The 11009-nt window shown below is 38.3% G+C and overlaps 1 long non-coding RNA gene across 1 annotated transcript; it reads right to left on the minus strand.

Annotated features, from left to right (window-relative positions):
* Positions 1-10193: 10193 nt before the first annotated feature.
* On the minus strand, positions 10194-10681 carry LOC125008402. Its single transcript, XR_007112886.1, has 3 exons — positions 10651-10681; positions 10413-10541; positions 10194-10256 (listed from the first exon to the last, which is right to left on the minus strand). It is a non-coding gene; the product is annotated as an uncharacterized LOC125008402 (long non-coding RNA).
* Positions 10682-11009: the final 328 nt, after the last annotated feature.

Below are 11009 nucleotides of genomic sequence, written 5' to 3' on the forward strand. Positions count from 1 at the left end.
CTGAGACAGTAGTTTGCATTTTAAATTTTTTAGTCTGAATTTTCTTGTCCTTTTCTCTAGCACCACCATGGGGTAGAGCAGTGATTATCAATGATGTTGCTGAATATGTTCATTGTGAGGCTAAATCAACACTCTTGGCCTTCAGGCTCCTCTGACTGTTATAGTGTCACAACCATTATCAGTGAAGATCCAGCCTGTGGGTATTTCCTCTGAGATTCAGACTGTGATGCATTTTAAACTCTTCTTGTAGGACATACCACAGGCAGCAGAAGTGACCATACCAACTGCTGCTTGATGACCAAGGATGAAGAAATACAGTCACCTAGGATAAACAGGTCAAGTAAAGCAATCAGTCTTGAGAACTGCTGCGACACATGAAAGAGAGGCGATCAGATTCACAAAGCCCTGTATGAGACCAATGTAACAGGAAGTGTACTTTTGAAACTATTCTCAGTAAACCAATCAGATGCATTTTATGATGAGACGTCACCTCCTTCTCATCTCCTTCACACTCTTAAATACAAAAAAGTCTCTGAACAAGACACAATGTGAAGATGATTGTGTTATGGATTACACTGCTTTGTCTTCATCCAGTATGTAAGTGCTCTTTTGTTCTGTCTAAAGGTTTTCTCAGTGGAGAATTTATACACTAAAGAGACGATTTTGCAGCAGAATTTTTGCACATCATACACAATATGCTTTAATTATTTTTTATGTTTTCCTTTAATTCAGATATGCTGCTTCCAGTGAAAACAGTTCATCTTGGTGAACGTGTCACATTTACATGTGATATATCAAACGCAGAAAGAGGAATCCACTGGTACAAGCAGAGTGTTGGAGATTCTCTCAATATAATTGTAACATTGGTTAATTCCCTAACGGAGTACTCAACAAACGTTTCAAAATCAAGATTTGACTTACGTACTGATAACAGTTTTAGTAACCTGACCATTTTGAGCACAGTTGAAGAGGATGAAGGAATGTACCACTGTGGAGTCACAGAGTGGATAAAGACTAAATGGAGTGGGACATATTTGTTAATAGAAGGTAAGGTTTGATTTACTTTAAGTTTTCCAGTCCTTCTTATCATGATGTGAAAATGCCCAAGATATGGTTGGAAGTGCTCAGTTTTTAATACTGTTTTATATTAAATCAGGAAACACTGAGAGGACTGTTGTTCAGACAGTATCATATCCAGTCCGTCCAGGAGACTCAGTGACTCTCCAGTGTTCAGTCCTCTCTGACTCTGAGGACAAGACGTGTCCAGGAAATCTCAGTGTGTTCTGGTTCAGAGCTGGATCACAGACATCTCATTCAAACATCATCTACACGGATGGAGATATGAGTAATAAATGTGAGAATAGATCTGAGACTCAGAAGAGATGTGTCTACAGCTTCTCTAAGGACGTCAGCTCCTCTGATGCTGGGACTTACTACTGTGCTGTGGCCACATGTGGAGAGATATTATTGGAAATGGAACTAAACTGGAAGCTGGTAGGATTTTAGGTTTAGTACTGGGAGTAATGTACAAAATTCCAAGTTTCATGTAATCATAAAATATATTTTATGTTTTTTTTCTTCTGTTTTTAGATCAAACAACAAGTTCTGTGTTAGTTATTGTGTTGGTGGTAGCAATCATCTGCTTGGCCATTTCTATGATTATAAATCTAATTTTCATCTGTTGTCGAACTCAGAAAGGACTATGTGGACAACATGAAGGTAAGTGTAGTTTACTTACTTTGTTCACCTCCTGTTTGTTCAGAGAATACTGAATACTACAACTAAGATCTCTTTAGTTTTGATTCGCTATTCCTCTTGAGTTGTTGATCCTAATTTAAAAGTCAAATTAATGTGCTTGTTTTTATTCATACGTAGCGACAAAAAGCAGCTCTTCACCAGCCAGACAAGACGATATGAGCCAACCAGTTAAAGATAAAGTAATTACAGCAACTCACATTATTTGTTATTTCACTAGCATGATTCCCAACGGCTCTGTGTAACAGAATGTCTTATTTTATTTGCTGCATAGGCTGAAGGTGATCTCAACTATGCTGCGCTGCATTTCTCTGCCAGAGGAAGAAAGAAGAAAGAGTTGAATCCAGAAGAATGTGTGTATTCTCATGTAAAATACTGAATGTAAATGTGAGTCAAAAGCTGTGTGCTGGTCCTCACCCACATTCTCTCCATGTGCCGTATTTTACCGTACATTGGTTCTTACCTAATGCTAGAACCTTATGCTAGAAACATTAATCTAAGATTCCTCAGGCTTCTGTTTCATTTTGTTTTCTGAAAAATGCAACTCAATTGGAGATTCTCTTTCTCTTTTAAACAATTATAAACCTATTTCTAACCAAATACACACCCTAAACAGCAAAACTGATTTCAGAGCCCTAGCTAGATGAGGTTTCTTCAGCCTTAGTTGAACCAACCAGTTACTTTACAATATTGTCAAATGATTAATATATATTTTTGTGTCTGCTTTACGCCTCACTGAAAAGACTGTAAGTTTCTTTAGTCATAGTTTGTGGCAAACTAAAGAGATGATGACGACTTTCAGTAAAATGCATGCAACTGTAATATTAAGACAGGTCTTTAAATGTGTGAACATTATGTTTCAAAGTGACTGTCTTCAGTAAATAATAATAATAATAATAATAATAATAAATAATATTGAATTGAATTGAATTGAATTGAATTGAATTGAATTGAATTGAATTGAATTGAATTGAATTGAATTGAATTGAAATGAAAACAGATTCAAGGTCCTGGTCTTAGGAGTCTGAGGTGAACTTTAATTCTATACCTTAACCCCAGACTCAATTAGTATATTCATAGCTATCTAAGAGCCGTTGCTTTTTAATTTATTTATTTTTATTTATTTTTATTTATTTTTTTTAACTTAACTTAACTTAAGAGTTTAAGTTTCAACAGTGCAACATTAGCATAAATGATAAATTCCAGCAATGGACAAAAACATCATTTACATGTTTGTGATAGGTTTTCACATATCATTAGTGTAATAGCATAATTGCCTGAGTATTTTTTTTTTTCAACTGTTACAATGTCAGTAAAAATACCAGTGGCTCATTTTCATTCTCAGCTGTCATTGGGTGAGAGGTGGGGTCCACCTCCACGACAAGTCTCCAGTCTATCTCAGGGCTAACACAGAGAGACAGACAACCATTCACACTCACACACACATCTACCGCCAATTTAGAATCCACAAAGAACCTAACAAGCACGTCTTTGGAGGTGGGAGGAAGCCGGAGTACCCAGAGCAAACCCACACAGATACAAGGAGAACATGCTCCACCCCAACAGGCCCTGAACCCGGAACCTTCTTGCTATTGTAGTATATGGTCCTCTTCCTGTCCCCCTTCCTTTTGCCTGCTTTTCCGGAATGCGTTCATTATTTAAAGGTTAAAAGATTAACTACTCTGTAAAATATCAGTCCTAAGGGGTAAGGGTCTTATTGTTCATTAATGTGGAGTTTTCGGAGATAAGAAACCAGATATGAGGAGAGTGTTGGAGCTGAAGAATAGGGGATTCTACAATTGGCACCTGAAGCTCCCTCAGATTTGGAAAGAGTTTTTGACACTGTTCTTTCTCGTAATAAAGCTTTTTTAAATTCAAGAGAAGACTTGTCAGCGGTGATCACTTCTTTTCATCAACACATCAATTCACAACACTATGAGGCATCAATGCTATCCAATACATCACTGTGCGTTTTTTCTTGTTTTCCAAAAACATTCAAATGAGACTTAGTGAATTATTTTATTAACGATATTGCAAAAATGTATTTCCTTATTTAATTTGATATTGTGATGTTGAATGGGTGGAATTCAATAGCGAGGGCACTGCAGCACACAAGCAGCAGTGAGTCACACTAGAGTTGATTATCTTCAGAAAAGACAGTGGAAGTGGCTTCTACTGTGTCACTCAGACACTACCAGAGCAGCAGATTTTCAAGTCAGGTAAAGGAGTGATGCATTCATTTTGAGACTGGGACCAGGTCACTGTGAGCAGCTGAGTGATTCGTTCATTCATGGATCACAGCATGTAGGGAAAGTGGAGTTGAGTTAAAACAAGAAATCAGAGGTGTTCCTTTTACCCACGGGGCTAATACGGATATGAACTTGATTTATACAAATACAGTTACAATAGCAGTAACACAATAGTGACATCTTGGGCCTCATGTATCAAAGTTGCGTGCGCCCAGAAACGTGGCGTACGCCCACATCAACATCAACGTTCAGATGTATCAAAAGTGAATTGACCATTGAAATGGGCGGTGACCTCCGCCAACATAATGGCTGGCTTACGCCGGTTTCCACAGCTATTGTTCCTTTGGTGACACTAAGAGGCGACGCTGAGGAACTGTCAATAATGTGAAATCAAGTAGTTCTCAGAGGATATGCACATCAGAGACACATTAATGCGCAAATAACACACACACGTGTTTGTAACCATTGGTAGATATAAAAGCATGCGCAAAGTGATGAAGAAAATGGTATTAACAATGGCAGCCTTGGCTTTGTTAGAAGATCTCGCAAATGGCAACATTAGGCAGGAGAGAGTGTTTAGAGAACACAAAGATCTACTCGCAAACGACGACAAGTGCTTCATGAGTCGTTTTCGTTTACCGAGGCCAGTATTACTGGAGCTGTGGGCAGAGCTGCAACCGGCCCTAGAGCGCAACACAGCGCGGAGTCAGGGGTTGTCATGCCCACATAACCCATTCTCATTCCCAAGGTGTAATATACCGACAATTTGTCACACCCCTAGACGTCTGATGCTGACGTAAAAGGTCCTCTTCCACGTCTGGATGAGACACTCTGGGTTGTCAATTGACTTCAATGTAAACCCGCTCGCGGCAGTAAAAGACGCTTAGAGCAGAGGCCGCAGCCCTCCATTCATTACGATGATAACCTGTTCGCGGCGAAATATGACGCTACGAGCTACAATCTGATTTGAGAACCGCGGACCCTCTGCCCGGAAGTGTTTTTCTCACTATTTTAAGCATTTCTTTAAATGATATCGTCAACATTTCTCAACACAAACACATCCGAGTATCACTGCTAATTCAACAATAAAGTAGCTTCGTGTTGTGGCCATCACTTTTAATTTTTCCTCCTTCGAATCTGAGAAATAAACTTTTATTCATGTTTTGGATAGCGGGAAAGCCTACGCTACCCATAATCCTCGATCACAGACAATTTGTCACGCCCCAGACGTCTGATACTATCGCAATAGGTATCCTTCCACTTCTGTATGAAACGCTCTGCAATCACAGTGTTTTCCAGACTGATTCAGGATCTGAAAGTGAACATATTTAACGTACATAATGCTTTGTTAGGTTTATTAAATGTGTTTTCACACGTAAAACAAATTTATAGATTCATTCACCACTCCCGTCAGTTTTGGACGCTCTGAACTCCAACCAATCAGACGCAACCAGTGTACGCAAAGGTTGATGGGAGAACGGAGAGGCCTTCTTAGAAGAAGAAGAAGAAGAAGAAGAAGAAATTGATTGATTGATTGATTGATTGATTGATTGATTGATTGATTGATTGATTGATTGTAACGGAGGTATGTAAAAAATATAAGACTACTTTGAGAAAGTGATATATGTTTTGGAAAGACAGATTAGCTTGATTAACTTCAAGTTATTTTTTTGTTTGTTTGTTTTTTCAGAAAAGCTTCAAACAAACAAAAGTGTCTGACTTTGGAAGCAGTGTAAGACCTTTAAAAATGGCTACTGTGTCCTTCAGCATGCTTGCTAGATAGAGTATAGTAACGATTACACGTAGATACTGAAGCATTAGCTATTTAATCCCCCAATGATGGATTAAACCTATTAAAGGAGTTGTATGTTGCAAAATAGCCAAATAGCCCCACCATTGTTATTATCAGTGTTGGTATATCATGTGGATTGGTTTCGCTATTTGTTTGTTTGTGTCACTGAGTTCTGTCAGTGTCCGTCAATCTTCAGGATATGGAGGTAACATTATTCTTTTTAAAAGTGACGTAGGGGAAACAGTTGTTACAGAGGGAACACTCTTGTCTAATTTAAGTCAAAGAGAGTCAAAGTTGTATTAGATATATATATGTGTGTGTGTGCGTGTGTGTGTGTGTGTGTGTGTGTGTGTGTGTACATATGTATGTGTATATATATATATAATGTGTGTGGCTGTGTATACATACAATTTCTGTGAAATTAACTTAAGATGTTTGATAATCTTTGCTTTAATCATGGACTGGACTGGATTTTAAGTGTTGCATTTTTTTTTCTTGTTAATTGTGTAGAATGAGGCACAGGGTGAACCTCAGCCAAGACCAGTGCGCTGGAAAAAATGCGACAAACAGGAGATGTTATTCCTCAAAGGCCGTCATCAAGTCGAAGTCCTAGTGGCATGGCACATGGTCAGTATTCATGCTCATAACTTTTATTCACCAAAGATTTTCAGTAAGTAAATATTCAGTCTCCTTTTTTTAGTGTCAACTGATCAACATCAATGTCCAGGTGAAGGACCTAGTTGTGATGTTGCCAGTGTCGACCCAACAAAAGGTACTTTGCCTACTATGATATGTTGTGATTTCATTTTTTAAGTTGACATTTATAGTTGTTGTTATAGTTGAGTTAGGCAGAAGTGTAAAGGCTTCTGTACAGTAAGCCTAAGCCATACCACTTACAGTATTTAGTTCACTTTGTGGCAGTTTCTTTATTTTTTCTGTTAGTGCCTCGTCAGGAGCTCCTTCAGTTGTTGGAGGATGGAGAAGAGGATGCAGCAGTGACTTGTGAGATGTCGTCTAAGTTGACTGCAACTGACTGGGAGTTTAGAAAGACGGAGTCCTTCTAAAGTGGAAAGAGGCCAGGCCTTCTCTTATTGACAATATGTTGGCTACTCTGGATCCACAGAGTCTGTGTTATTACAGTTCACACACACTTTGTCCTGCACAACAGAGAGGCAGTAACAGGAGTCACACTATTTTGATAGTGTGACTAATCTTTGGAATGAGCCACTTAAGTATATGTCACTACTTTAAATGCTTTCTTTAATAACGATAAGTGAGTCTTGATTGTAGTGTTTGCAGTCATTACTGGACCAACTACAGGAAGTCGTTTGTCATAGCATTTACATCAGGTATGTATAAAAATGACCGTAACAAGAACCACGACATGGCATCCATCAGGGATGAAGCCATTATCATGGTTTGTACAGATTTCTATATGACATTAAACTGTTAAACTGGAAATATTTGAAGGTTCTGTGGTACACATGAAAAATCAAAGTGATCCTCATATATTTCTGTGTGCATAACGAAAACCTCGCTACAACAGTGTGAAGTTCATTCAACAAGTGGACTGCATTCATACTACTATAACATAAAATGTAAACTGTAACTATATTTTATAAACAACTATAAATGCATGGGCAGCACCACAGGCTGATCAGTCATAGAATCACAAAGTTTTGTCTATACTTTGAATATATTCAGAAATTGCCATTTTTGATGCTCCAGTTTCCAGTCATCTACCATTGTTTATATGGCTGCATATTTTGGTTGTGAATCTGTTTGATCAAATAAAATAATTGTGAGCAAGGAAAGCATGTGACTTTCATTGCCTTCATGCTGACGCTGAGCCAGTGGCTAAGAGACATTTTGTCTTTCTGCTGTGGTCTCAGTCAAGACAAAATGCCACCCGATTTGACTGTTGTCATGCCATTGAAGGGGGGGGGGGGTAATTCTGATACAGTTATCCCTTATATTCTTGGTCATCAAAGATCATCCTTTAAAACAGGGGGAGGAGTTAAAGAGTTTTTTAATGGTCATATTATGTAAATGGTAAATATGACCTGTGAAACAGTAATTGGTTTATGGGGCAAATTAGCTCTGAAATGGTCCTAATTTTTAAGTATGACTATGTATAAGACAAAAATGAATATCTTGAATAAATTTGATCACTAAATATTTCCTAAAATATATTTGACTGATTTCATCCAGCTTGGCCCAGAAAGAGGTCTTTGGATGTATACCTGAGACAGCCATGGCTGAGAGCCACATGAAAATTAAACTTTGTCGTAGGACAACAGTGATGACATCGTTTGAAAGGTCTTGACCTGGGGAGTAACATATGTCAGTATGAGAGTTGTGGGCAGGTCCTGCTCCTCAGGTGTGCCCTTTGAACCTTGTACCTGAGACACGTTTGAAGGCTTACTGTTTAACAACAAAACATGCTACAGACACAGGGTCAACGGTTTTGGAAAATTATTGACCTTTACTATGATACCTGAGGGCAAACTAATAGGTGGTGCTATTGACTAGTGTTGAAACCTTGAAAAAACCTGATTTGACCGTCTTACCAATGACAGAAGATGAAATCTGATCAAACAGTTGTGCTCCCCAGGCCCTAAAGCCCATGCAAAGTTTGCTAAGATCACAGTCACAATTTTACATAATAGAGAGAATACATCAGAACTATAAAATATATGGCGTGTAAAGCTGTTGTGTATTGTGACTCGGAAAAAAATGTGGTTCCTGAATTCTTCTTCAGGGTTAGGATGTTGATATTAGGGTTCAGAAAGCATATATCCACTCATTTTCAAACAGAAAGGTATATTCCCAACCTATATGTTGATATCTTGAGTAGAGATACGCTATTAATAGTATTATTAGTGCTATTTTTGGCGTGTTTTTACTGTTTTTATGTGGCAGCTTTATCCCGCCGAAAAAGGGTGTGTTCAATGACATACCGTGTTCAGCAACGTTTCAAAACGGATCTTACTTCTCAGAAGTAAGATGAGGCTAACATGAGGCTATTTTATTGTTGAATTATCAGTGATATTTTGATGTGTTTAAGTTGAAAAATGTTGACGATCTCATTAGAATAAATCCTTAAAATAGTGATATAGAGGGTTCTCGATTCTCTAATCAGATTGAAGCTCGACGCATCATATTTCGCCGCGAACAAGTTATTATTGTTGTGAATGGAGGACTGCAGTCTCTGCTCTAAGCGTCTCTTACCGCCGCGAGCGGGTCTACATTTGAGTCAATTGAGAACCCAGAGCGTCTCATACAGAGGTGGAAGTGTACCTTTTACGTCAGTATCAGACATCTAGTGGCGTGACAAATCGTCGGTATATTACGCCTTGGGAATGAGAACAGGCAAGTATGAGTGTGAATGGTTGTCTGTCTCTCTGTGTTAGCCCTGAGATAGACTGGAGACTTGCTTAACTCTTTCTGTCTCACAATGACATAGATAAGTTTCAAATCCATGCTTTTAGCAGTATGAAGCAGTGGGGGCCTGTGAGGCCATTGTGCATGCAGTCAAAGATAAATTAAAACCAACAGTCTGAGTCTGGGGTTAAGGTATAGAATTAAAGTTCACCTCAGATTCATAAGACCAGGATCTTGAATCTGTTTTCAATTCAATTCAATTCAATTCAATTCAATTCAATTCAATTCCATCTTATTTCTATAGCATCAGTAACAACACAAATTGTCTCAAGGCGCTTTACTAAAACCGGCTAGACTAGAAACACTAGAAACAGAGAAGAGAGAGAAAAGAAGAGCAGGAGAAACAAGAATAACAGACCTCTGTCATAGGTACATACAACATCAGACTAAAGGAAACATGCAGAATCAATGTCCCTTTCTAAATATTCATAACTGACGACAGTACTCATTAAATTCTACACGCAGTGAACCACAGACCTCTTCGTGGAATCTAGATAAAAAGTGCTTCTAGGTTTGAAGTGGAAACTGAGAGTAAAGCCTTTTTTTGGCTACTCTAGCGTGACTGTGAAGGCTGAGGCACAAAACAAATGTATCAATCAAACATTTTGTTGAAACCTTTTTAATGAATGTATTATTTACTGAAGACAGTCACTTTGAAACATAATGTTCACACATTTGAAGACCTGTCTTCATATTACAGTTGCATGCATTTTACTGAAAGTCTCCATCACCTCTACAGTTTGACTCACATTTACATTCAGTATTTCACATGAGAATACACACATTCTTCTGGATTCAACTCTTTCTTCTTTCTTCCTCTGGCAGAGAAATGCAGCGCAGCATAGTTGAGATCACCTTCAGCCTATGCAGCAAATAAAATAAGACATTCTGTTACACAGAGCCGTTGGGAATCATGCTAGTGAAATAACAAATAATGTGAGTTACTGTAATTACTTTATCTTTAACTGGTTGGCTCACATCGTCTTGTCTGGCTGGTGAAGAGCTGCTTTTTGTCGCTACGTATGAATAAAAACAAGCACATTAATTTGACTTTTAAATTAGGATCAACAACTCAAGAGGAATAGCGAATCAAAACTAAAGAGATCTTAGTTGTAGTATTCAGTATTCTCTGAACAAACAGGCGGTGAACAAAGTAAGTAAACTACACTTACCTTCATGTTGTCCACATAGTCCTTTCTGAGTTCCACAACAGATGAAAATTAGATTTATAATCATAGAAATGGCCAAGCAGATGATTGCTACCACCAACACAATAACTAACACAGAACTTGCTGTTTGATCTAAAAACAGATCAAACAGATCAAAGAAAAAAAACATGAAATATATTTTATTATTTCATGAAACTTAGAATTTTGTACATCACTCCCAGTACTAAACCTATAATCCTACCAGCTTCCAGTTTAGTTCCATTTCCAAATAATATCTCTCTACATGTTGCCACAGCACAGTAGTAAGTCCCAGCATCAGAGGAGCTGACGTCCTTAGAGAAGCCGTAGACACATCTCTTCTGAGTCTCAGATCTCTTCTCACATTTATTACTCATATCTCCATCCGTGTAGATGATGTTTGGATGAGATGTCTGTGATCCAGCTCTGAACCAGAACACACTGAGATCTCCTGGACACGTCTTGTTCTCAGAGTCAGAGAGGACTGAACACTGGAGAGTCACTGAGTCTCCTGGACGGACTGGATCTGATACTGTCTGAACAACAGTCCTCTCAGTGTTTCCTGATTTAAAATAAAACTGT

Source organism: Mugil cephalus, chromosome 5, assembly GCF_022458985.1.
Source record: "Mugil cephalus isolate CIBA_MC_2020 chromosome 5, CIBA_Mcephalus_1.1, whole genome shotgun sequence".
Classification (NCBI taxonomy): domain Eukaryota; kingdom Metazoa; phylum Chordata; class Actinopteri; order Mugiliformes; family Mugilidae; genus Mugil; species Mugil cephalus.